Raw genomic sequence first — 25,653 nt, forward strand, 5'->3', positions numbered from 1 at the left:
AGTCCTTTATTTTCTCTCCTTCTCTTCATGGATCTACACTGAGAGAGGAAACTCTAATTTTGATCTTAAGGTTTTCACAGATGCTCAAGGGAAAAGTCACATGACTATCTCTGACCCAAACAGGCTGGTCTTCAAGCAACTGGGGTGTGGGTTGGGTACTTGAAACACCCTGTACTTGAAACAAACTGGGATATCAAACCACAATTTGATGCTGGACTGATATCCTGTACGAATATGCACAAATCGGATTTTCAGATTTGATTCAAATTTGAATTGAAGCTGGCCAATTTGATTCAAATTCAAATCGAATGGACCCAAAACAGGCCGATTCGATTCAAATTTGATTCTGATTCAGATGTGAACCAATTCAAGCTATTTTGGCACTCTTTTTCTTTGAGTGTCCCTGAATGGTTTTTTAAAGGTGCCAAAATGTCTCCAAACTGTCGTTGAATCGATTTGAATGGATTCGAATTAGATTCTGGTTGATTCCATTTAAATTCAAATCGAATCGCCCTTTTTAGGGGCGATTCAATTCGAGTTCGAATCATTCAAATCGGCCAGATAAGAATTTGAATCGATTCGCACATCTCTAATATTCTGGTTTGTTCAAGTTAGTTGCTGAACAAACCGTAGTTCCCTTCATTTGTATGTAGTGATGAGCTGTGGTTTGTTCTTGAGGAGAGAGTGGATGCTTTCGTTCTTCTCTTGCACATGTTAAAGGACTGACCCAGACCTGACTTGGAGATGCCATGGAGACTAGCCACTTGGTACTATCCTTAACTAGCTTATCAGTGCCATGGGATGGTGGCCATAATTCAGTGGAAGAGCCTCTGGTTTGCACGCAGAAGGTTCCAAGTTCCCTCCCTGGCAGCATCTCTAGATAGGGCTGAGAAAGACTCCTGCCTGAAACCTTGGAGAGTATTGGAACCGGCCTTATACTGAGTCAGACGCTTGGTCCATCTAGCTCAGTATTGTCGGCACTGGCTGGCAGTTGCTCTCCCGAATTTCAGGCAGGAGTCTCTCCCAACCCTACCTGAGATGCTGGCAGGATTTGAACCCGGTACCTTCTGCATGCAAGCAGATGCTCTTCCACTGAGCTACGGCCGAATGTCTTGGTTTCCCCCATCAGTCCAGTGGGAGAGGAATCCGCCCAGCAGGGGCTGCAAGCCAGAACGTCACTCCGCTCCCCTCTCTCTTGCAGGTACCAGGGTGAGATTGATTTGCTGCAAGCGTTACATGAAAAAGCAAATTGCTCTGGCGAGAGTGAAAAACTATCAGTTTTCCACGGAGGAGGGCTGTGGCCTGAAAGGGGTTGTGTAAGTATGGAAGACGACTGTCAGAGGCGTATCTAGGGAAAATAGCGCCTAGGGCAAGCACTGAAATTGCGCCTCCTGTCCAAGCATCTGACACCCATCTTTCAGATAACTTTACCATAATATCAGCTGAAAAATACAAGTCAGGCTCGTTAATCTTTTAATATTTCAAAAACTATTTAGCAGTGGACTTAGCCAGATCAAAAAATGCTGGAAAACTACAAATTTCAGTATGCTGGGGCTCATGAAATACCCAAATACTATGTGGAGTTGTTCTTGGAAAACTAAACAGAAGTGCCTGTCTAATTCTCTACTGTGCATTGCAGCATCACCATTACATAAGTTTTAAAAATCAATGGAGAATTTGACTTTTCCCAGATACTCTGAAAATAATTAAAGGATATGCAGAGTCAACTGTGTCACTGCTTGGAATATATTCTAGTCTTTCAGAAAGACAGTTAAAATGAGAGAAAGAGAGCAAGAAACTCCCAGTGGGCCTTAATATTAAGGATTTCACACTGATTCAAAGACAAACTCACCATTAATAGCCATATTAGCAAGACATCACATTTAACTCACTTATCACAAGAAGCAAAGTAAGAGCAAATGAATACAATCCTAGCTCTTAAGCGTCAGCTCAGTATTCACAAGCCCTGATTCTCTGTACATAGTGCCAATCTGAATATGTGTACAGTGTCTTATATTATATTAATTTTTTAAAATTTTTTAAACCTGTAGCTCCTTTGGGGGGCTTCCTAAAGTCTGTGTGGTTTTTTTCCCAAAGGTTCCCCCTCACCCCGCTGGCCTCTAGGGCCTCACAGGTACCATTTCAGCATGTGCAGTGGCCAATTTTAAAAATAATCTTTTTTTTAAAGGCCACTGAAAACAAAATGGCCACCGCGCATGCTCAAATGGCCTCTGCAAGGCCTGGCATGACCTAGGGCCTCACAGAGGCCATTTGAGCATGCACGGTGGCCATTTTGTTTTTGGCAGCCATTTTAATTTTTATAAATTTTACAAAATGGCGCCCCCCTTCAAGTGGCGCCCGGGGCACGTGCCCTGCCTGCCCCACCCCTAGATACGCCCCTGACGACTGTCCTTAAAGAGAACCAGGCCCTAAAGGAGTCCGTTGGTATGGGCCTGACTGCCGTATCCATCCATCCGCCCAGCGTTAATTCACTGGGTTGCTGCCAGGTTGTTTTCCTTTCGGGGGGAATGGAGAGCCCAAGGAGGCCCATCTCGTCCAGCATCCTGTTTCCCACAGTGTCCCACCAGATGCCTCGGGGAAGTCCACACACTGCATGCCCCCTCTCCTGGGCCAATCAGGGGTCAGCTGGATCGGGGACGGGGGTCCCCAATCTACTGGCGACACAATGCATGCTGGGATAGCTCTTTGGATTGTGCGAGGGCCCAGCTCCCGACTTCAGACCTGAAGACGCCAGCCGTCTGCATCATCTGGGAGCAGAGTCCACAGTTACCACTGACAACTGTGGGAGACAGAGCGGGAGATCTCCCACCGGCACCCACAAAAAAGCAACAACACTAACCCCAGATGCTCGTGTGAGGGGGCGGAGGCCATTCAGGGTCACCCGCTCTGACCTGGGGTGGCGACAACGCAGAGACGCGCCTCGTCTCGGGCGTCTGAATGGGCTCTCGACACACATTTCTCCTTGGCAGGTTTACGACAATCCAGAATCGAATGACCTGCGTCGATCCCAGCGATGACTGGGTCCAGGATTACATGCGTCAGCTCCCCAAAGCATGATCATGTCCGGCTTCATCTTCCTCAGCCATCAGAAGAGAAGAGGAAGGATCGTGTTCTCACCTATCGGCATGTGGAGGAGAGGAGAAAGTTCTCAAAAGTTGGGAGTCAGGGCTGCCCATCTGCCTTTTCCTTTCCTCGTGCTCCAGGGAGGTCACCCGCCTGCAATTTATTATACAAAGGTGCAAGTTATCAGATGTACACTCTGGTTCTGCCTTTGTTCTTCACATCACAATAAATGATCAAATAAAATGGAGACATGTTTAAAAACCCCACAAAAAACTCTTGCCCGATTCCTTCCGGGGACTAGGGGTGGTAACATGGTGGGAATTAGCCATCCTGGGCTAGCTGAGTGAAGGCACAGGCGCTGGCCAATTGATGCTGTCCACAGCTGTGTTTCGCTCGCATGCCTTCAACCTAAAGAGCAAACACCCTTCTGGCTGTGAGATCAGCACAGGAAAAGGAGCCCGACGCAGAGATGTCTTCTGTGTGGAATAGCAGTGGCTGGAGAGAGCTCAAGTCATCCACAGGATGAGAACCCGGGTGGGATACAACCGTATCGTACGTGGTCTGATGCAGCGGAAACAGAGTCCAGCTTGCTGGGACGTGGCAGGGCTGTGCACTGAATCGGAACAATAACCGTATCGGATTCTGTACAGCCCTTTGGGCAGCATTTGGCATTGCATGGTTTCCGAGGCAACATGAGTCATATCGGAAACAACCCCCAACGATGTTTTCCGTGTCGCGTCGGCCCGCATCGGAGGACTGGGTGGCTGTTTGCCTGCTTTTTTCAGGGGCCTGTGTCCCACCCAAACCTTGTTCCTCTTTGAATCTGTGGGTGTTTGAAAGAACGCTGAAGGGGCTAGGAGAGCCGTGAAGCGAAGCTGCCATCTACGGAGTCAGACCCTTGGTCTATCTAGCACAGTATTGTCTTCACAGACTGGCAGCGGCTTCTCCAAGGTTGCAGGCAGGAGTCTCTCCTCTCAGCCCTGTCTTGGAGATGCTGCCGGGGAGGGGACTGGGAACCTCAGATGCGCTTCCCAGAGCGGCGGCTCCATCCCTTAAGGCAGGCCTGCTCACTGTAGGCCCCCCAGCTCTTTTTGCACGACAATTCCCATAATCCCCAACCACAGTGACCAACAGCCAGGAATTATGGGAGTTGTCGGCCAATATCTGCAGGAGGGCCTACGCTGAGCAGGCCTGCCTTAAGGGGAATCTCTTCCAGTGCTGACACATGTAGTCTCCCATTCAAATGCAAACCAGGGTGGACCCTGCTCAACCGAGGGGACAAGCCATGCTCACTGCCAGAAGACCAGCTCTCCTCGTCTCCGTTCAAAAGAGCATGCTGCCGTTGGTTCATCCGAGTCTCTGTTTGTTAAAGTCTAAAATATATCATGCGGGGGCGGGAGGGGTGCAGCGTTTACATATAGTTGGAGAAAACCAAGCTGGCCGGTTTGTTCCTCCTCCCTCCCTCCTTGCCAGATGCAGTGTAGGAAGCAAAAAGGGAGATGGAGAAACTTCACAGCTGTTGGGTGAGGAGGAGGAGGAGGAGGAGAGAGAGAGAGAGAGAGAGAGAAGGCCAGCATTCATGGCGCTGAGGAATGGGTCTGGGGCACATCCCCCCTGGACTCACCTAAAAGACGTTTCTGCTATCCGACTTCCACCAGAGACGAAGAGGATGAAGAACCCGGCGACTGCTTTTCTGCTCCTAGCCGCTGTCTTCTCCGCCTGGTCTGAGCCTTCTCCCAGAAGTGAGTCCACTTACCTCTCCGTTACTCCTAGGGTTGCCATCCCCCCTGGAATTCCGGGTATCGCCTGGATTTTAAGCATCTCACCGGGACTGCTTAGCCCATCCAGATTCCAGCTTTCATTTAAAAAACAAAACAAACCAAAACACCTTACCTCTAGCCCTTGTAGAAGTGGAGTTATGGAGCAAAACGTGCAGTCCCTCTTCTGCTGCACCACTGGACTTGGATTAAGAGAGAGAAAGCACAGGATCCTAGCTGGGAAGGTTTCCCTTTCACAAGTTCAATAACCCACCGAGGAATGTTGCCTTGTTTGTTTTCAGCAGGAGATCTCAGTCGGGCAGTTGCGAGTATAGCTTGCTTTTGATGCGAATCACTACCTGCCTACCAGGCTGTGTATTGTAACATTTAAGGACTTGCTTGGCTTTACGTTCAATGCACGCCTACTTAGAAGTAAGCAACATTGGTTTCAATCAGATCTTCTCTCAAATAAGTGTGTACGGAATTGCAGCCTTCATTAAAAAGCTGTGCATTTTTATTTTTATGTTTGATTGCTGCTGTTAATGTGTCAAGGGAAATAGTCAGGCAAAGATATCTTCCCCAACTATTGTTGGTAAATATCCAGCGCAAATACAAGTCAGTTGGAAAGTGCAGCTGCTAATTTGCATATGGAAATTATTTGCAAGCCAACCTACATAATATGCAAATTAGGCACCCGGATTTGGAGATTGCCATCTTCATATTGTCTAATTCGTATTGAAATGGGGAAACACTGCTCTGTGTCTCTGGTTCTATTAGAAAATGTTGGGCAGGTGTTCACAGACTGGGGAGAGGGGAGGCTGTGAACTGGCTTCTGGTGCCCTTGTGGGGCGTGGGGGAATCTGGGAACAAGCCCCGAGTTCAAGGGGAGAGAGGGATCTACTGAGCAAGCAACGTGAAGCGTGCGGTCACTCCATCCCCCTCTCTCCCGCAGGTCGTCCCACGAAATCCTGCTGCTTCTACTTAGCAAGAGATCCAGTTCCAGCGTCGGCGGTGAAAACATATTCCTGCAACCGGGAGTTATGCGGGAAGGTAGTGATCATGTAAGGTGCCAAAGTGTTTGCTGAAAGAAAATCAGCCTCTGAAGGATTCTATCCGGATATTATCCGCCCCGATTCTGGGTTCCTCGATTCGGCCGGTGTGGTTCTCCAGGTGGTTGCCAGGTCCGTTTCCTTGGGCAACGATCCGGGCAAATAGAAGCAACCAAGGAGCCCCGAGAGGTGCACATGGTGATGTTTATCCTCACAACAATCCTGTGAGATCGGTCAGGCTGAGTGAGACGTGAGCGGCCCAGAGTCACCCAGTGAGTTTCATGGCTGAAGGGGGATTTGAACCCGGGTCTCTCTGGGCCTAGTTCAGCATTCTAACCACCACACTAAAGTGGGTCCATATATAATTTAATTTTCCTACTCTGCATAAATGCATATCAATTACATATATAATTTAATTTTCCTACAATTGAATTTGCCTACACTATATTGGACAGCAGCGATATCGGAAAGGGCTGAAAGACATCATATTAGCGGTCTGGTGCCGCTAAGAGCTGGTTCGGTGACATTATGGGCACTAGCCAACCGGCACCATCCATATCCATAACCCCTTTGGGGGGACACTGACGATCGCCACTGGGTGCCCTCTCCCTCCTTCACAAGTATGTCTCTGACCGGAGGAATGAACACTCTCCTTCCTTTTGAAGGGGTAGAGGAGAGCAGGTTGCACAGTCCAGGCATGCCCTGCAAAAAGAAGCCAGATTTCGGCAGCTGCGCGGCTGGGGGGGGGTCAGTCCTGTGACTTGCCTCTGGGGGCACCCCCAAGGCAGTGGGCCCCCAGACAACTGGCTCCCCTGGCCCGATGAGAGTTATGTCCGTCCCTGAATCTACTGAGCAAGCAGCGTGAGCCGTGAGGCCGCTCCCTCCCCCTCTGTCCCGCAGGTCGTCCCACGAAATCCTGTTGCTGCTTCTCAGCAAGAGTCCCAGTTCCGACGCCGGCCGTGGGCCCCATATTCCTACGACCGGGAGTTATGCGGGATGGTAGTGATCATGCGAGTAGAGCACAGAGAAATGCTTTACACAGAGGAATAATAAAGAAGGTGGATTCTTATCCCTGAAGGGCTCACAGTCCGAAACGGTTGAACATAGGAACAGCTGCTGTCTACTGAGTCAGACCCTTGGTCCCACTAGCTCAGGATTGCCTGCTCTGATTGGCAGCGGCTCTCCCAGGTTCCAGGCAGGAGTTTCTCTCCCAGCCCTACCTGGAGATGCTGCCAGGGAGGGGACCGGGGACCCTCTGCAGGCAGAGCCGATGCTCTGCCACTGAGCTACCGCCCCATCCGGGTCACCGGTGACATTGGCTCAGTGGCTCGATCCCGGCATGTTTGGGGAGTTTGGGCAAGAGGACCTTCTGGCCCGCTGCCCACCCCGTGTGCCTAGGAAGAGCTAATCACTCCTAATCATGGCTGGTGGAGCTTCTGGAGAAGCCATGGAGGGCGACCTGAGCCCTGTGTGGGCAAGTCCTTGGCTGCCATGTCGCCGTCCTGAGCCATCGACCAGCTTGGCGCCATTTCTGCAGGGGCGGGCTGCAAATCAAATGAATCCAGGACATAAAGCAACAGTCACGCCCCAAACTCTGTGCGTGTGTGTGTGTGTGTGTGTGTGTGTGTGTGTGTGTGTTGATCTCAGATCCGGGACCGCCAGGCCTCCTCTCCCCTGCCAATGGGCGTGCCTGTGGCTGAGGACTGTCGGGCCAGGGGAAGGAGCGACGTGGCCCTGAACCACGTCCCACCACCTCTCGCAACGCCCGTGGAAGACCTGAAGGCATCCGGAGCGTCGGGAGCCGGCTGAGTCCGACTGCTGCTTCCTCCCGCTCAGCACCGTCCATCCCGGGCCGGCAGCAACTCTCCGGGGGGCCTTGGCCAGCCCTACCTGGGGATGCCGCCAGGCACCACCCTCTGCGTCCAAAGCAGGAGCTTCGCCACTTAGCGAAGGCCCCGTTGTGGGATCTAGAGGGTTTTCCCGTTCATGGAGCGTCTTGAACTCCATGGGGCCTTGTTGGCTGTAGACTTCCATCAGGATCGGAGCGGATGGGGGGGCTTCAGGGCTCCCCAAAGGCCCCTGCGGAGGCTGGAGGCTGGGCCCTATCCTGCAGAGCCCCCCGTCTTCCATCGAGGGGGAAGACAGACGCAATGTTTTTAGAACAGCAGAGCGGCCGGTGTGGAGGTCTCCTCACTGTCTTCCGTCCAGACGCCCCTTTTTCTGTCCCTGGGCAAGACCCCCCCCCATCCCATTCCTGCCCCTTTCCATTATGGAAGGCACCGACTGGCAAGTGCCTGGGTGGTCACCCACCCACCCACCCCCCTGTCCTTGCTCATGGCTCTCAGGGAGGGGTCACAGCTCCATCGTCGCCCTCTGAAACTCTGGAGAGCTGCTGCCAGTCAGTGTAGACCATGCTAAGTTAGATGGGCCAAGAGCCCGACTCCGTAGGCAGCAACTCCCTAGAGGATGGGACCACAGCTCAGTGGCAGAGCGTCTGCTTTGCAGGCGGGAGGTCCCTAGTCCAATCTTGGTTCTTTCCCAGTTAGTGCTGGGAACGAGCCCTGCTTGAAACTCGGGAGGGCGGCTGCCGGCCCGTGCAGAGACGGTGTTGCTAGACGCGTCCCGGTATCCGGCAGCTCCCCATGTTGTTTGTGAACTCTGATCTATCCAGTACATGCAGTGATTGGGTTATGATGTGCCCCGTGCAGGCAGCCCGGTGTTTGATCTCTCTCCGTCACATCACCCAAGAAGCATCCAGGCCGCATTTCCACCTCCTGAAACCTTTTCTTCTTCTTCTTTCCCCCCTTTCCCTTTTTCAAGAACGGAGGTGTGTGATGCGGCCGGTGGTGGGCTTTCCCTTCTTTGGCCCGTGGCCAGCTGTCCTTGGAGCAGACACAAGCGCAGGCTGGCAGACTTTGTCCAGGTGGTGCTTTCGGAGCAACAGGCGTGCCATGCGCTCAGGGGCGTAGCAAGGTTGGAGTGGGCCCAGAGACAAGATTTTAAAATGGGGCCCCCCCACTCAAAGTCCAGGGCCTCCGCACACCCCAGGCCCCCAAGGATTTAAGTCTGATATTCCAAAATAAGTCTGCTGCCTGGAAATACATTTCACTGAATACACACACGCACACCTCACAATATATAGTGATATACATTGAGTACTATACATTTGTTTTACTTTTAATGCCTAGAACACACTAGAAAGATGAATGATTAAAATGGGCCCCTCGCTGCAGATTAGCCAAGGAGACTTTCAACCATGCAGGGTGAGCCTCTGTTTGTTTTCTCAGAATTCTGAACAAATTCAGTCAAGTTTGATTCCAGGTGGTTTTTCACAGGAGGCTTTTAAAGCCCTTTAAGACACATCTCCTCTGGAAGGGAGGTGCTGCATTCACATGTTGGCCAGATTGACCCTGAAGTCCCTGCAAGTTATTGGGGAGCAGTTCACACACAAGAAAAATAAAATAAAATAAAAGCAGAAGGCATGCTTCACAGTTCTCACTCAGACCTTCTGGGTTGCAAAACAACTTGAACATAAGTGCATTTATAAATGAATGAATAAAATAAATATAATACTGTTTCTTCCAGAAGTTTTTGTAATTTTCTGCCATGAAACAAGCCACTTATAGGACTTTTTAGATAGTTTTTTAAAGCCAGCAAATTTTCCAAGCTGTTTAAAAATAAATATTCAGAGACTTCTCAGTCCCTCCCACCCCCCATATCAAAGCCCTATGGCAAGCAGATCCCTATATATCCGGGTGGGGGGGTGGGGAAGGTAACCACAAAAAGGAGTTCACACTCGACCTGGCAGCAGGGGGTCTTCTGCTGCAGAGAGCAGTGGTGGCCACTCTGGCTGCCTCCTCCTTCCTGGCTGGCTTGGGCCCTACTCGAGTTCAGGCTTCACAGAGGCCTACACCAGACCTCCCTGGAAGCCCCGCCCACCCGCCGATCAGCTGAGAGGCGGGAGAAAAGGAGCTCTTGGCAGCGTGTCTGCTCCCTCGATTGCCGGCCAGGAGAACAAGCAGGAGAGACGGCGAACAGGGCGAGTGGCTGAGGGGCCTTGGGGCTGGGCAGGGGGCAATGGGGAGTCACATGAGGTGCCCCTGGGGGGCCCCTCCAGGCAGTGGGGCCCCCAGACAACTGTCTCCCCTTGCCCGATCCTTGTTACGCGCCTGCATGCGCTCTCTCTCTCTCTCTCTCTCTCTCTCTCTCTCTCTCTCTCTCTCTTCCCCCCACATCTCCGAGACCGGACTTCTGCAGCATCTCTCCGCCCCTTTCCACCGCTGCCACTGGCCATGGGGCGGACTCCCGAAGAAACCCAAAGGCAGAGTTAGCCTTCAAGGGCCGGATTGTCACACCCCCCCCCCCGAGGGAGAACCTCCTGGCTGGCCGTGGGGAGGGGAGGGGGACGTGGCCCCAGAGACCAGGCAGGCGCACATCTGGCACGGCTTCTGCGGTGGGCTCCATCACCTGCGCGCCTCTGGATTGCTCCACAAGATCCGTTGAGATTTCTGGGAAGAACTGGGGGGTGATCCTCTCCCCGAGCAGGCGAGTGGCGCTCTTCGGTCCTTGCCGTCACCGCAGGCGACGTTCCAGAATGCGGCCAGGAGGGATGTGGGGAGCTGCTGCCTTCCCGAGTCAGAGCATCGGTCCCTCTAACTCTGGGTTGCCAGCACTGACCGGCAGCAGCTCTCTGAGTCCTCAGGCAGGAGTCTCTCCCGGTTCTGCCTGGAGTTGCTGCCAGGAATTGAACCTGGGACCTTCTGCGTGCAAAGGAGATGCTCTTCTGCGGAGCTACGTCCCCATCCTCAGAAGAGTGGTCTGCTTTCGATAGGAAGCTGCCATATCCTGAGTCAGGACGCTGGTCAGTGTAGGGGACCCTGAGGTGGATGAGCCCATGGTCTGAAACAAGGCCCTTTGCTAGAAAAGGGATGGGGCTTTAGTTCAGTGGCAGGGCATCTGCTTTGCAGGCAGAAGGTCCCAGGTTCCAATCCTGGCAGGATCTCCAGGTGGAAAGCTTGGAGAGCCGCTGCCAGTCAGTGTTGTCAACCCTGAGCTAGATGGGCCCATGGTCTGACTCAGCAGGCAGCAGCTTCCTGTATGCTCTAATACCCAGCTCAAAGTTTCTGAAGCAACAACTGAGCAGGGCTATGTCCTCTGTTTGTGGGCGCCTTCTGCTTGGCCACCGTGAGAGAGGCAGGATGCTCCACTTTGGTCTGTGGGGCGCGACTCGTGGTTCCATGGTGGCTAAAGCGGAGCCTCCATATTCAGAAGCAGTATACCACCGGACAAGAAATGTTTAATTTTTTTTAAAAAAAATTTAAAATTGCATTTTTGTACTGCCTAGTGTAGAAATCTCTGGGCGGTGTACAGATTAAAATATAAAACAAAACATTTAAAATGAATTTAAAAACAGATCAAAATCCCAATAAAAACACCCGTTAAAATTTAAAAATTTCAATCAATCAACAAATATGTATATGCCGCTTTTTCAACAAAAGTTTCCAAAGCGGTTTACGCAGAGAAATAATAAATAAATAAGATGGATCCCTGTCCCCGAAGGGCTCCCAATCTAAAAAGAAGCATAAGAGAGACACCAGCCACAGTCACTGGAGAGGTGTTGTGCTGGGGGTGGAGAGGGCCAGTTACTCTCCCCCTGCTAAAGAAAGAGAATCACCACATTAAAAAGGTGCCTCTTTGCCAATTTAGCAGGGGAGTTAGCACCAATATCTGATTGATTGATTGACTGACTCACTGATTAAGTGCCATCAATCTAGTGACCACGTAGAGAGATTCTCTCCAGGATGATCTGCCTTCAACTTGGCCTTGAAGGTCTCTCCGTGGTGCATTCGTGGCTGTCGTCATCGAGACCACTACAATATCTAGACTGCTAAAATGGAACCTCCACCTTCAGCAGCAGTATACCCCTGAACACAAGACGCTGGGGATGATCCACGGGGTTGGAGGGGTTGGGGGGTGGAATTACTCCCTCCATGCTGTGCTTGAGGCAAGCCACACTCCTGGCTGTGTCCGGTGATGTTTACAACACCCCAGATCTCAAGTAGCTGCTGATGAGCAGGTGGTGAGCTGAGCTCCTCCCAGGTTGCAAAGGGGAGTTTCACTGGCGATGACAGACATGGAGACGGCAACCTTTCCCTCTCCCTCTGCCTCTCTCCTTTTCGCAGGGCAAAAGAGTTCCATTGCAGGAGCTGTGGGGTTAGGCACACAGGCATCACAAATGCCCGTCCGAGAATTTAGCAGTTGTGTCAGGCTGCTGTGAAATGTATAAAACGTGTCACGTGGGACAGAGGCGGCGGCCACCTTATACTGAGTCAGACAACCGAGCTTGGTATGATCTACTCTGACAGGCAGCAGATCGACAAGATTTCAGGCAGGGGTCTTAATTCCCAGCTGTCAATCAATCGTTCTTATGGTCTTGGACCAGCACAGCCAGCCCTACCTGGAGACGCTGCCTGGGCCTGAAGCTGGAACTTTGGTCCCCCAGCTGTGGTCAGACTACGGCTCCCGTCATCCCCGGCTATTGGCCACTGCGGCTGACAATGTTTCGCCCTTCCCAAATTTTGCAGAAGGTGTCGATTTGAATGGGTTTTTAAAACCTGAATTCGAACGCCGGGTAGAAATTGTCAAAAACAAATAGACACAAGCACACACACTCCTTGCCCTCCTGTATGTGGTCATGCTGGCCAGCTGTTTCCTGTGGCAGTGAGTTCCAGGGGTTGTTTGTATCCATTGCCTGGCCTGGCCTCCAGCGGAGACAGGGGACTGGGTCTGAGGGCCAGTTCCTGGCAAATTGCTGTGGTTCCCTATCACCCAGGCCCTGATGCTGTTGCTAGGAGCGCAGTCTGCCATTTATTTATATTCATTATTACTTTATTGAAGTTATTTCAAGTTTGCCCATCACTGCCCCTGGCTCAAAACAAAACAAAACAAAAACCCTGCTCTTTTTTGGTATATTGTTTTGACAATGGCCTGGTTTCTTCTGTTTTTCTTCTGTATTTGTTTTGTGTTGTGAGCCCAGCTTGGGTTGCTTTCTTCCAAAACAGAAAAACAAAATATAAATATTGAAGAACTAGTCGGTGAGGCCCAAGTCATTTCGTGTGTTCTTTCACTTCTAGGAAAGCTCAGCTAATTAAATACACGTAACAGAATGTCCTGTTAAGGTGCTTACAAAATGTGTTATCTGTAGGTAATCAAGGGAAACATTCTTCAAATTATCTAATTTGAAGAAATGACAGAATCTATTCCAAAAATTACCCACATTTCCCCAAAATGTCACCTTGCACATGCTAGCGTAAAAAGTCATGCCTTCGGCTAATTTAAAGGGCAGGACTGTGCATGCAACATTTGTTATCGGTCGGTAATCAGGAAGGAAGAGAGTCAGAATTGCTTTTAAAATGTCCTTGGATGGTTCACTGTGTAAATACAAAAAGTAGCGCATTGAGCGCCTCCCTGCGGCAGGATGGCGCATGCAAAACGCGGGGTCTACTCTGCAAGCAGCAGGGCCCGATTTCGCCCAAACAACCCGCTCTGCAAAGCGACCCCACTCAGCGCCCAAAGCAAACACAGAGCCATTCTGCCGGCCTGGCTGCCTTCTGCGCAGGCGCTGGCTCTTGAAGCGTTGGGGGGGGGCCGTAGGGGGTGTCAGTCTGGGGGTAGGAGCGCCTCTGACCTGCTCGGTTCCTATGGGGAGTGACAGTGGCCGGGGGGGGGGGGGGGGGTTGGAGCCATCCTCCCTTTCGGGGGGGTGTGTGTGTGTGGAGCCAGGATTCCCGGGTTCTTCCCGTGAGGGCAAAAGTGGGCGTAAGCGCCGGACTCCTGGGTTCCCTTCGAGCGGGAGGAGGGGCGAGTACCGCCTGGGTTTGGGGTCTCTGCTGATCTCGGCACCCAGAGGTTGAGCCAGAACTCCTGGGTTCTGGAGCGGGCCGTGGGGACTCCTCGTGAGCTTAAAAATAAAAATAAAAATGGGGGGGGGGAGTTGTGATGTCTTTAAAAACGGGTGTTGTGTGTCAACCTCTCTGAGTCCGGTTTAAGGGGAAATGCGAACGCCAAAGTAAAAGGGGAAAAGGCAGCAGGTGAAAATCCTGACCCTGCTGCTCCTCTCTGGGAGCTGAATCGTGATGACCCCACAGACTGCGCTCAAGGCTGCCTTTCGCGGGAAAGAAGAGGACTGTGCTGGGGGGGAACCTCGAGGCTGACCCCGATGGTCAGCGCTGCCCAATGCGTCACCTGGTGTGTCTCTGCCTGTGGGCTGCCAAGTGGGGCTTTGGTGTGCTAGGGGTCCCCAGACGCGGTCAGACTACAACGCCCATCATCCCTGCTGTGGTGGCCTGGTGGGGGTGGGGGTGATGGGAGTTGTAGTCCAGCCACATCGGGGCTAACCTCTGGCTGCATGCAGGTGATCTTGTTCTCTTAGGAGGAGCTGGGGAAATAGACGGTCCGGAGATCTCCTGGGGATTGCTTTGGGGACTGTGGAAGTTGGTCCACCGTCCTGGGTCCTTCGGGAGGGAGGTGGCCTCTGTGACCGAGGAGTGTCTGGCCGCTGGGGTGGGTCAAAGTGAGTGGAAGCCCAGCGATTTGGGATTCAGGGAGTTAAGCAGCAGGCGCCCGCCTGAAACCTTGGCGCGCTGCTGCCGGTCAGGGTTGGCAGTATTGAGCTTGAGGCTCCAATGGTCGGACACGGCAGGAGGCAGCTTCCGGTGTTCCTGTGAGCTGGGCCTTCTTTGGAGTTGAGCGTGCTGGGCATGGACTCCGGGGTTCTTGGCAAAATTCGGGGGCGGGGGGGGGGCTTCAGTGGCGATCGCTAAAAGATGAACGTCCTGCTTCTCAACGCAAATGTTCCCGAAACGGTTGACCCCAAGGGGTTCCCTGCTGGGTTCCTTCACCTGGATGATGGGAATTTGGAGCCTTCTGCGTGCCACCGGGCAGGGGCTCTTCCCACAGCAGATTCCCCATCCCTCCAGGGGGAATATCTTGCAGGGCTCACACATGGAGTCTCCCATCCCAAGGCCAACCAGGGCAGACCCTGCTTAGCAAAGGGGGTAGGCCATGCTGGCTGCCACAGGACCAGCTCTCCTCCCACCAGGAGTGGGAAGCCAGGGGAAGATGCCAGGCAAGAATAGATGTATATTTGGTCCAAACCTTCTGCTGCCTTCTACTGAGTCAGACCCTTGGTCCACCTCGCTTAGCGTTGTCAACACTGATTGGCAGTGGCGCGCCAGGATTTCACGCAGGGGGCTTTCTCCACCCCGCCTGGAGCGGTCCTTGAACCCAGGACAAAAGGACATAAGAGCAGCCCTGCTGGATCAGGCCCCCCAAGGAAGCCCATCTAGTCCAGCCTCCTGTTTCACACAGTGGCCCACCAGATGCAGGAGTTGAAAGGGGCCGGCCCTCCCTCCTGCTGCTGTGACTCCCTTGCAACTGGGATCCAGAGGCATCCTGCCTTGGAGGCTGGAGGTGGCCTATTGCCCTCCGACTAGTAGCCCTTGATAGACCTCTCCTCCCCTCTTAAAGCCATCCAGGTTGTTGACTGTCACCCCATCTTGTGGCAGAGAATTCCACAGAGAATTCCACCTTCTGTATGCTCATCACAGAGTGTGAGAATTGGAAGGGTGACTCCTCACTTCTCTCTCAGCCTAACCTACTTCACAGGATTGTTGTGAAAGAGAAACTCAAGGATGTAGGACACCGCTCTGGGCTCCTTGGAGGAAGAGCGGGATATAAATGTAACAATAATAATAACAATAACAAGGGACCTTGAACGTCTTTTGAGGGCAGGAATCCGCTACAGCCTCTCTAACAGGTGGCCATCCAGCCTCTGTTTGAAAACCTCCAGCCCCCCCCCGCCCCCACTGCATGAGGCAGACTGTTCCACAGGCCAACGGCTTTTTCAGTTTGGAAATGCTTCCAAATGTCTATCCTAAACCTACTTCCTGGCCATTTCGACTCATCGGTTCCGTGCCTCAGGAGCAACCGAAAACACGTCTTAGGTTGGGCGACAGCTGTTCATGGCGATGGAACCTGCTCGTTTAAAGGCAGTCTACCTTGCGGGGGACTCCCAACAGCGAGGGAAGGGTCCTGCGCATGGCCCTTCTCCTTGGCGGCCCTTCAGATGCTTGAAGACTGTTCTCGCCTCCCCTTTCCGTCCTTTCTTCTCCGGGCTAAAGCGACCCGGCCTCTTCAGCCATTGCTCACACGAAATACAGGGTCTTCCTTGCTTCTTAGCGCCTGGAAACTTCGGGAGTGAGACCTCCGCTCCTGGCCTGGGGCTGCAGAAAGTGATACCGGAGCCAGTTCTCGTTAGGACGAAGCAATCAGCAGAAAATCTCCAGGCTGCCAGGAAGGAACTGCTGCCTCTCCCCCCCCCCCAACACTGTGGGGATTTTTAACATTAGCCCGTTTCTTGCTGCTCCAAAGGTCTTTGCTTTTGAAACGCAGTCGGCCCACTGGGCACCTGGGCAGGCTGGACAGGAGACGCAATTTGCAGACTTCTGGACCAGCCGGCTGCAAGACTGAAAACATGGGTGCTGTTTCAGGTTAAAGCCAGCTTGAGCTGCTGGCCATTCAAAAGGAGCTTTTTGGCTGGGCTGGGCCCCTTCTGGCTTCTGATCGGGTCCCTTTCCGGCAGACGGCGGGGGGGGGTCTTCAATGCCCCAGAATCCTCACTGGGTCTGCAGAAATAAAGAGAAAGATGGTTAATGATGGTTTTCTTCTTCTTCTTTTATTGCATTACATTTTTACTGTATTATTTCTCTTTCCTTAGAGCGGGGGTCCCTCGATGCTGTTGAATTCCCAACTCTCGGCTACAACAGTCGCCTCAGCATCGTCGGGGGGACCCAGCTCGAGAATCCGTATTCTAAAGTTTCAGGCCAAACCGCTGTGCAGACCTTTGTGGCGCTGTGTAATAATCCTGCTTTGTAGATTGTTGGATTAATTGTGTTTTCTCATTCATGTTCATTCGCTGGGCTTGTGTACCGTTTTACTGGTGGGTGGTGTGTCTGATCTGTGTGTTTTTAGATTGACCCCACCTCTTTTGCATCTAATCTGATCAAATGCGACTGAAATCAGTAGAGACCGGTTTGTCAATGGCGACTCGCCTATGGCGAGTGGTGAATTCTCTCCTGGTGACCACACATGGCATAGTTTATAAGCCGAAAGAGAGCTGGTTGCACATGTGCATCCGGGTTTGCAGCATACGTGGCTTCTCTTGCCTTGTGTGGGCAGGCGTCTTGATGGGCCTCTTGCCCAATCTGAAGTGTATGTGCCATGGCTTCCAGCCTTCTGCGTTGGCACCGAAGTGGCTCTTTGAACCGACAGAAACTTGCTTCCAAGGGCACACAGCTTAGATTGCACCGTAAATGAATGAGCTTCTGTTCTCAGATCTGTGTAAATCTGCATCGGAGCGATCCGGCAATTCGGAAGTAAAAAAAACGTTATTCTCGTCGTCGGGCGACATTCAGGTCTGTATCGCGGGAGAGGCGTTTCCTCCTGTGTCTCTGAGACGCTTAAACTTGCTTAACTGGTGTACTGTCCTTGCACTCTCCTAGGTCTGCACAGCTTTGGCCTCTTTCAGTCTGATCTTGGAGAGGCTGCCAGGGAGGGAACTTGGAACCTGCAGATGCTCTTCCCAGAGCGGCTCCATCCCGCGCTCACTCATGTAGTCTCCCATCCAAATGTAAACCAGGGTGGACCCTACTTAGCAAAGGGGCCCATTCATACTTGCTACTACCAGGCCATCTCTGCTCCCTATAGTTTTGGCAGGGAGGTGCAAATCTGTTTTTAGACATTCCAGGGTGACAGGGTGCCTTGGATTAGACATGTACCCCGTTTTGCGTTGTTTATTTAAAATGTTTCTACCCCACCCCTTCGTTGTAATACTTCCCCGGGTCAGCTCACAAAATGAGTAAAGCAGAGAAAATGTGAGCGCCAGTGTGGACTAGTGGTTAGCAGTGTTCCCTCTCACGGGGATTCCCTGATGTTGTGGACTACAACTCCCAGGGTCTATGGCTTTGGCTTGGGGATTATGGGAGTTGTAGTCGTCAACATCTGGGAACCCCTGTTATTTATTTGATTTATTTCCTCCCCTTCCAAAAATGGCTCGGGGCAGTTTACACCAAAATTTTAAAAAAGTGTTAGGGGGTATTGGGCCAGGACCAGGGTGACCCGGAATCAAACCCCCCGGGGGGCTCAGCCAAGAAACTCACTCAGCGACTCTGAACCAGTGGCTTCTCTCTCGGCCTAGCCTACCTCTCAGGGTCGTTGTGAGCACAACCGCAGCGCTGGGCTCGGTCTCTCCCTCCCTCCTGCAGCGTGACGGGACGGGCGTGGTCAGCGGCCAAGCGGGTCCTGGGCGGCCTGGCTTCCTCCCTCTCCACCGGCCTCTCCGGGGGCGTCTTCTTCCTCCAGTTCCTGCAATGGCGGTACTCCGCGGAGAACCAGGAGAGCATCCAGGCCCTGCCGGCCCTGCCCGCCCCGCCTCCCCCCACCCGCCTGGGCCACGGGGCTGGCTCCCCGCTCCTGCCCCGGCTCTGCCGCAAGATCCGCACCAAGGACACCGCCCTCTCCGCCTCCGGCTTCGGCTTCTGCTACCCCTGCGCCTACGGCTACGTGAAGCGTCGCCAGCGGTGCCCCGTCACGGGCCACGCCACAGAACTCCAGCACCTGGTCAAACTGGACACGCCTGGAAACTCACTGGCGCCACACGGCTTGGGTCCCCATGGCTTGTGGGACTACGACTCCCATCACCCCCTGCCGCCGCGGCTGCAGTGGGGCGTGATGGGGCTTGTAGTCCAGCCCCACATTGGGGAACTTCTGCTCCACAGAGACACAGTGTTGTGCTTTGTGGCAGTCAGTTGCCAGAATACCTGACCTCTGAGACCCTGGATGGGCATCATACTCCCTGCACGAAAGGGAGCCAAGCGCCGACCACTAAGAATTCTCCCGTTAGCTCACGCGGCTGATTATCCCCAGCAGCTGGGAGCAGAGGGAGGTCAGCCGAGTGAGAGACCCATAGGTTGGGGCTGCACAACTGGCATCGGAATCCCGCTGGTTTGGGACTCCCGTCATCCCCAGCCACAGTGGCCCAAAGGGATGATGGGAGTTGTAGTCCAACGTCTGGAGACTGGAGACGTCTGGCCTGGAGGGCCGGCCACAACCATCCCTGTTGGTTTCCCTACCACACCCTCGCCAAATGACCCCCGACAAATCCCAGAGGGGTTGGAGGGAGTGTTTCCAAAGGCCAAAGCTCTCTTGGAGTGACACGACATCTCTGCAGCCTTCCGTTTTTTTAGAAAAAATAAAGGGGCGCGATGTACGAACGCCCCCCCGTTGCCCGGCTGTTTGGGTTCTATGAACGCATCATCACTGGAACAAGGGACTGCCAAGTATAGAATGTATTAAAAACGGCTTGATCAAGAGCGCGATCCTTGTGCTCCGAATATTTCGACATACGTTTGTTTGGTCCCCATCACCAGCACTTAAGAACTTCATTCCTTAGCTGGAAAACCTCTCCTCCCTCTGTGCCCAAAGGGTGCCAATTTCAGGTCAATCTCAGGTCAGTCTCAAGGAAACTTCCTTTCCCATCTTCTAAATGTCCCAATTCATTCAAAAAGGTGGGGACTGTTTCTCCCCCTGCCCCCCCCCCTGCACCTTGCAGGCAATAGGGAAAGAGAACTTGGTGAGCTATTTCCCAAGCTCTCAAAATATCCCTCCGCGATCTCCGTCGTTTTCCAACGAAAAATAACGGGGGAGCCATTTCCCACTGGTCCCAGCAGACGGGGGTGCTTTTTCTTGGTGCTGGGAGGGCCGTTTAAGAGAAGGAGCCCTCTCTTAAGGGGAAAAGCGCTGGGAAAGATGACGACAGAGATTTATATACAACGATGAATATTTATATACCAAGTTCCCAAAGCGGTTTACATAGGTATAAATAAATCAAGAGGGTCCCCTGTCCCGAAAGGGCTCACAATCTAAAAAGCGAATATAAGACAGACCCCAGCAACAGCCACTGGAGGGATGCTGTGCTGGGGTCGTAGAGGGCCAGTTGCTCTCCCCCTGCGAAATGTAAGAGAATCGCCACTCTTAAAAGGTGCCTCTTGGCTCAGTTGGCAGGGGCCTTTCCCAGCACTCCCAAGAGGTTGCAGGGGCTTAAGAGGGCTCCGTTCCCCTTAAAGGAGCCCAGGCGCTGGGCAAAGCGTAACACTGCATGGGGTCAGGCAGGGTCCCCTCTAACGGAAAATCCCAGACGCTGTTGACCACAACTCCCAGCATCCTCAGCCAAAGCCCACTGCAGCTAGGGATTCTGGGAGCTGTAGTCAGCATCATCTGGGATTCCCTCTGACAGAGAACCTAGCTTTGACCCAAGCATCACACAGGCCCAACAGGCAATTCGCCAGGGGGAGCGCTCTTTGGGCTGATGGGGACAGCCACTGGCCCCCAGACCTCCCAACGAAGAAGTCTGACGCAGCTGAAGGAGCAATGTGTCTGCAGAGGGTTCGACTGCAGGTGCATGCTGTGATTGCGTGGAGGGATCTCCGGAGCCTGTCCTGGGCCCAGTGCAAGCACTTCCATGGAGCTCTGCAAGCAGTTTATGGACATCCGAAGAGCCCTGCTGCCGGATCAGGCCCAAGGAGGAGGCCCATCTAGTCCAGCATCCTGATTCACACAGTGGCCCACCAGAGGCCTCGAGGAAGCCCACAGGCAAGAGCTGGAAGGGGCAGGCCCTCCCTCCTGCGGCTGCTGCCCTGCAACTGGGATTCGGAGGCATCTTCCCTCTATTGATTGAATTCCGATACCGCCTAATATAGAATTCTCTAGGTAGTGTACAAATGAAAACAGGACACAAAGTATATCACTTAAAATTCACAAAGCAGATAAAAATCACAATAGAGAAAAATACATTCTTAGCTATCTATTTTATCTATTAAAACATATTATTTATCTAAGAGAAGAAGAAGACGACCAGCAGCAAGGTGGGTGGACTCGATGAGGACAGCCATGAATGCAGCACCAGGAGACCTTAAAAGCCAAGTTGATCATCCTGGAGAGACTCTCTCTATGTGGTTGCTCAGAATCGACACCGACTTGACGGCACTTAATCAATCAATCAATCAAAAACACATTAAGATTTAAATTTCAATTAAAAGCCTGGGAAAATAGGAATTTCCTTTGCAAATATCCCTTTGCAAGTACATAAAGGAATTTCCTTTGCAGACCCCTGCTAACTTGGTGAAGAGGCACCTTTTAATGTGGTGATTCTTTTATTTAGCAGGGGGAGAGCAACTGGCCCTACCCGCCCCCAGCACAGCATCCCTCCAGTGACTGTTGCTGGTGTCTGTCTTATGTTTCTTTTTAGATTGTGAGCCCTTTGGGGACAGGGAGCCATCTTCTTTATTTGTTATTTCTCTGTGCAAAGCGCCCTGAGCCATTTTTGGAAGGGCGGTCTAGAAATCGAATACATACATAAATAAATGTGCCTTGTAACTCCCCCAGAGCAAAAGGAGACACTTCTGAGCTGCTTTTCTAGACATAAGGCATAGCACACACCTTTGGGCGCCCACAGTGAGGCTAGGCTTTTTAAGCACTGGTGGGTTAGTGGTACGGGACGTCGAGGAGGAATCATGCAAACCGCTAAGACTGCTCAGCATTCTAGGTTACCGAGTCGTTGTATGGTTTCACGCGTCAACGTTTGCAGAAAACCCTCACCTGTTAAAAGAAAGAAAGGAAAGGAAAGAGAGATCGTGGTTACTAATCACAAAGGAAGGCCATCCCGGTTTTTACACAATGCACGTCTCGGTGAGCTCAAAGCTCCTTTGCAGCTCTGGAATTAGGAGGCGGCCTCAGACAGATCCTGGGTCCATCGCGCTCAGGATTGTCTGCCTTGGCTGGCAGCAGCTTCTCCAAGGTTGCAAGCAGGGGTCTTTCGCAGGGATTGCGCCTGGGACCTTCTGCGTGCAAAACAAATGCTCCATCCCGAAAGGTGGCAGGCATTAGTATCCCATCCAGGCCCTGAGCACAGAGAGTCCTGCTTAGCTTCAATCAGGTGGTGTTTCATAACTACTTCCCTCACACAGACAAGGAAATCTGATGGAGATTTAATGACGGGGAGGAGAGCTGGTCTTGTGGGAGCCAGCATGAGTGGTCCCCTTTGCTAAGCAGGGTCTGCCTTGGTTGACACTTGGATGGGAGACTACATGTGAGCACTGAAAGAGATTCCCCTTCGGGAATGGGGCCAGAACTCTGGGAAGAGCCCCTTCCTGCTTGTATGCAGGAAAGTGCCAAGTTCCCTCCCTGGCTGGGAGAGACTCCTGCCGGCCATCTTAGAGAAGCCGCTGCCAGTCTGGGTAGACAATCCTGAGCTAGATGGACCCAGGGTCTGACTCGGTATAGGGCAGCTTCTTCTATTCCTAAAAGTCTATTCAGCAACAACTCCATTTTCTCCTTCCCCTTCCCCTCCCTTTCCCTTTCTCACTCCCCTGCCCCACCGCACAGGACGCCCACCCCTCCCCAGATAAATGTCCAAACAAACGGCAAAAGATTCCTGGACAGGTGCCTGTATGGTGAGCCCTTCGGCCCTGGCAGTCATTTTACCCCAAACTAGCAGCAGTCCAGCCTCAACCCCCAAGGGGTCAGCGGCAACCAGCCCTCCGCGGCCAGTGGGCAATCCAGGCGCTCCCCATCCCCGGAGCAGAGAGGGCCCCCTGCACCAACTGGCTCGGAGAGAAGATGACCTGATCACGTCCTGGTCAGAGTCCCAACCGCAGTCGGGGCAATACCAGGCCAGACTAGACTTCGCTCATCATGGCCGATCCCACAGGCGGGTCTCGCACACACACACCAGCCGTTGTTCGCCCCATGGCAATGCAGCCAAACCTTCTTTCCTTCTTTCCAGCTTGACTTGAAAATGGGGTGACTCGAGAGAGAGAATCCATGCTGGACATGGCCGTGGCCAATACCCGGAAGTTTTCCACATGGGGCTTGCCTTCTATCTCGCATCTCTGGGACGGAGGGGGGGTGTTCATATATCGGCCAGTTTTACCCCGACGTTGATTCTCACGCTAGGGTGTAACCTGATTTATATCTGGTGCGGGGGATTCGCTTTTTGTGTCGGGTGTTGGAGGTAACTTTGAGTTTTCAGCAAGGCCTTGCAGAAAACTTGTGGTAAAGCCTGCTGTGTGGAGAACCTCTGGGGGCGGGAGGGAGGGAGAGAGAGAGAGCGCTACATCAGTTTCCCCAATTTTTGCAGTGGGGAAAAAAATGTTAAAAGATGCAAAACAACACAGCATTCATAAAACCAGGGGTTCCCAGGGTTGATAAAATCTGATGGGTTTTTTGTTTGTTTGTTTGTTTTAAACCCTTCAAAACCAGGTTTTTAATCAATTAAATTGGATTTTAATTCTTTTTTAATCATTAAAAAAAGCACCTAGGTCAAAGAGATGATCAGGAATATTAATCATAACTGCTTGTTATATTTGATGAACATGTTAGCAGCTGTATATGGGAATGAGAGATAAGAGACTGGATCAGTCCTACTCTGCAGGTGGTGTGCATGCAGCACACACAAACCAGTGCTGGATCAATGAATACAGAGAGAATTGGGGTGGATGGAGTAGATCTGGGAGAGGAGGAGGAGGAGTCTGGATATAAAAGCAGGAGGAAGGGGAGGGGTAGAAAGTGAAACCGAAAGTGAACAGACCACACCCAAGCCAAACAGGGGAAACTTTTTCTGAGTGTATCTTCCACTGTAGAAGGGAAACACCCATCATGGCAGGAGGGAATCAAGAGACCCCATTTGGGAAAACAATATTGTAATGACGTTTCTGTACCTGTAATACGAGAGTGCAAAATGCACACCGTGCAACAATGAAATGAAAGGCCTGGTTGCCTGAAAGAAACAGCATTCATTTTATTTAACACTTCTGTTCTGCTCTTCCTCCAAGGAGCCCAGAGTACATAGTTCAGTTTCTCCTCCCCACAACCCTGTGAAGTAGCTTAGGCTGAGAGAGAAGTGACTGGCCTAGAGTCACCCAGCTAGTCTCATGGCTGAATGGGGATTTGAACAATGGGGATTTGAACTCAGGTCTCCCCGGTCCTAGTCCAGCACTCTCACCATTACACCACGCTGGTACTCTGAACATCACACACAGGGGACATGAGAAGTGTGTACCTACCTTCTGAAAATGAAACCCCCTTGGCTGGAGACATGGAAGCTGCCACATACGGAGTCAGACCCTTGGTCCATCTATCTCAGGATTGCCTACCCAGACTGGCAGCGGCTTCTCCAAGATTGCAGGCAGGAATGTCTCTCAGCCTGTCTTGCAGATGGAACCTTCATGCATGCAAGCAGGCAGGCAGGCAGGCAGGCAGGTGCTCTCCCCAGAGCGGATTCCCCATCTCCTAAGGGGAACATCTGACAGTGCTCACACATGTGGTCTCCCATTCAAATACAAACCAGGGTGGACCCTGCTTAGCAAAGGGGCCCATTCGTGGACCCTGGGGTTTGAGCTCACTTGGCACCCCCAGGCAGGGCTAAGAGCGACTGTAACCTTGGAGAAGCTGCTGCCAGTCTGTGAGGACAACACTGAGCTAGATGGACCAAGGGTCTGACTCGGTAGAGAGCAGCTTCCTATGCAGTTTTTTTGCTTTGCATTATTTTTAATGCATTTACATTTAACAATAATAATAATAATTCCTTGACCCTTCCCCCATGCATCAACACTGGGTATCTCCTCTTTTTTAAATGCACGCTTGTTTTCCTCGCTTTCTCTCCACCCTTTCCCACACAAACTTACCTCTTGGCTCAAAGAAGCTCCGCGCACCACCACCTTGGCTTCCGCCCTCTCTCAGCTCTCAGCCAATCGCAGCTCCGGAGGCCTGGTCACGTGGTGAACGAGAACAGCCAATCGCCGCCTCCGTGTGGAACTTTCACTCTCATGTTTGCCTGGGATCTAGAGGAATAAGGCAGGAGCGCGCTACGCCCGAAACACTCCCGGCTCCCAATCGAACGCTGGCCACTGGCCAGATCGTGCAGAGTACGGAGCAAGTCCAGTTGGGGGAATCCGTTTTACCCGGCCTGATCCATCCCTGCCTGTGCATGGAGGGCGTTGCCCGTGGCCACGATCCCGTGGAAGCCGGAAATGTCGCTGCAAAGCCAGTAGCTCTTTTGCCAACTCATTCTTGGACTGTGCGCGCTGGACAGAGAGAGGTGGGCAAACTCAGGCCGATCCCTGCTGGCCCAGGGTTGAGCGGCTGGGGGCTGCCTCCAGGCTGTGCTGCTTGCCACACACACACACAAATGAGCAAAAGCAAAAATCCTATGGAGTTTTCTCGTTGTAAAATGAAGGTGGAAGGCAAGAATGCAGTAGGTGAGCATACAGGGGTCTCATGCAGATGATGCAGTAGCTATTAATAATTATACTTCTATTAAAGATCATCACTCTGCAGTGTGACAGCAGTTGCTGGAAACATCTGTCTTGGCTTTATTTCTTGTGGCTTGGCTTGATCTAAAGACCTGGGAAATTCCTGGGGATGTGGCGGGGGGGGGGTGGGGGGTGGGAGGAAGGAGAAACCACCAATTTTGGAATTATTGGCAGGAGAATATGGCAGAGGAGGTTGGAAGAGGCAGATGGTGGGGAAAGAAGAGCTCTCTTGTGGAGGGACGGTGAAGGTCCTGCATTTTGTGGGGGGAAACGTGTCTTTCTTTACAAATGGGTCCATCTCAGCCATGGAAACTTGTAGGAGTGTCTTAATCCAGG

The 25,653-nt window shown here is 52.3% G+C and overlaps 1 long non-coding RNA gene and 1 other non-coding gene across 3 annotated transcripts; both read right to left on the minus strand.

Moving 5' to 3' along the window:
• Positions 1-19,697: 19,697 nt before the first annotated feature.
• LOC128352252 (uncharacterized) lies at positions 19,698-24,752 on the minus strand. Of its 2 annotated transcripts, XR_008320286.1 has the most exons (4): positions 24,691-24,735; positions 23,725-23,783; positions 21,446-21,604; positions 19,698-20,992 (listed from the first exon to the last, which is right to left on the minus strand). It is a non-coding gene; the product is annotated as an uncharacterized LOC128352252 (long non-coding RNA). The 2 variants fall into 2 exon arrangements; XR_008320287.1 differs by lacking the exon at positions 23,725-23,783 and having other exon boundaries at positions 24,691-24,752.
• On the minus strand, positions 22,610-22,705 carry LOC128352687 (Z30 small nucleolar RNA). Its single transcript, XR_008320582.1, has one exon. It is a non-coding gene; the product is annotated as a Z30 small nucleolar RNA (small nucleolar RNA).
• Positions 24,753-25,653: the final 901 nt, after the last annotated feature.

Source organism: Hemicordylus capensis, chromosome 3, assembly GCF_027244095.1.
Source record: "Hemicordylus capensis ecotype Gifberg chromosome 3, rHemCap1.1.pri, whole genome shotgun sequence".
NCBI lineage: Eukaryota > Metazoa > Chordata > Lepidosauria > Squamata > Cordylidae > Hemicordylus > Hemicordylus capensis.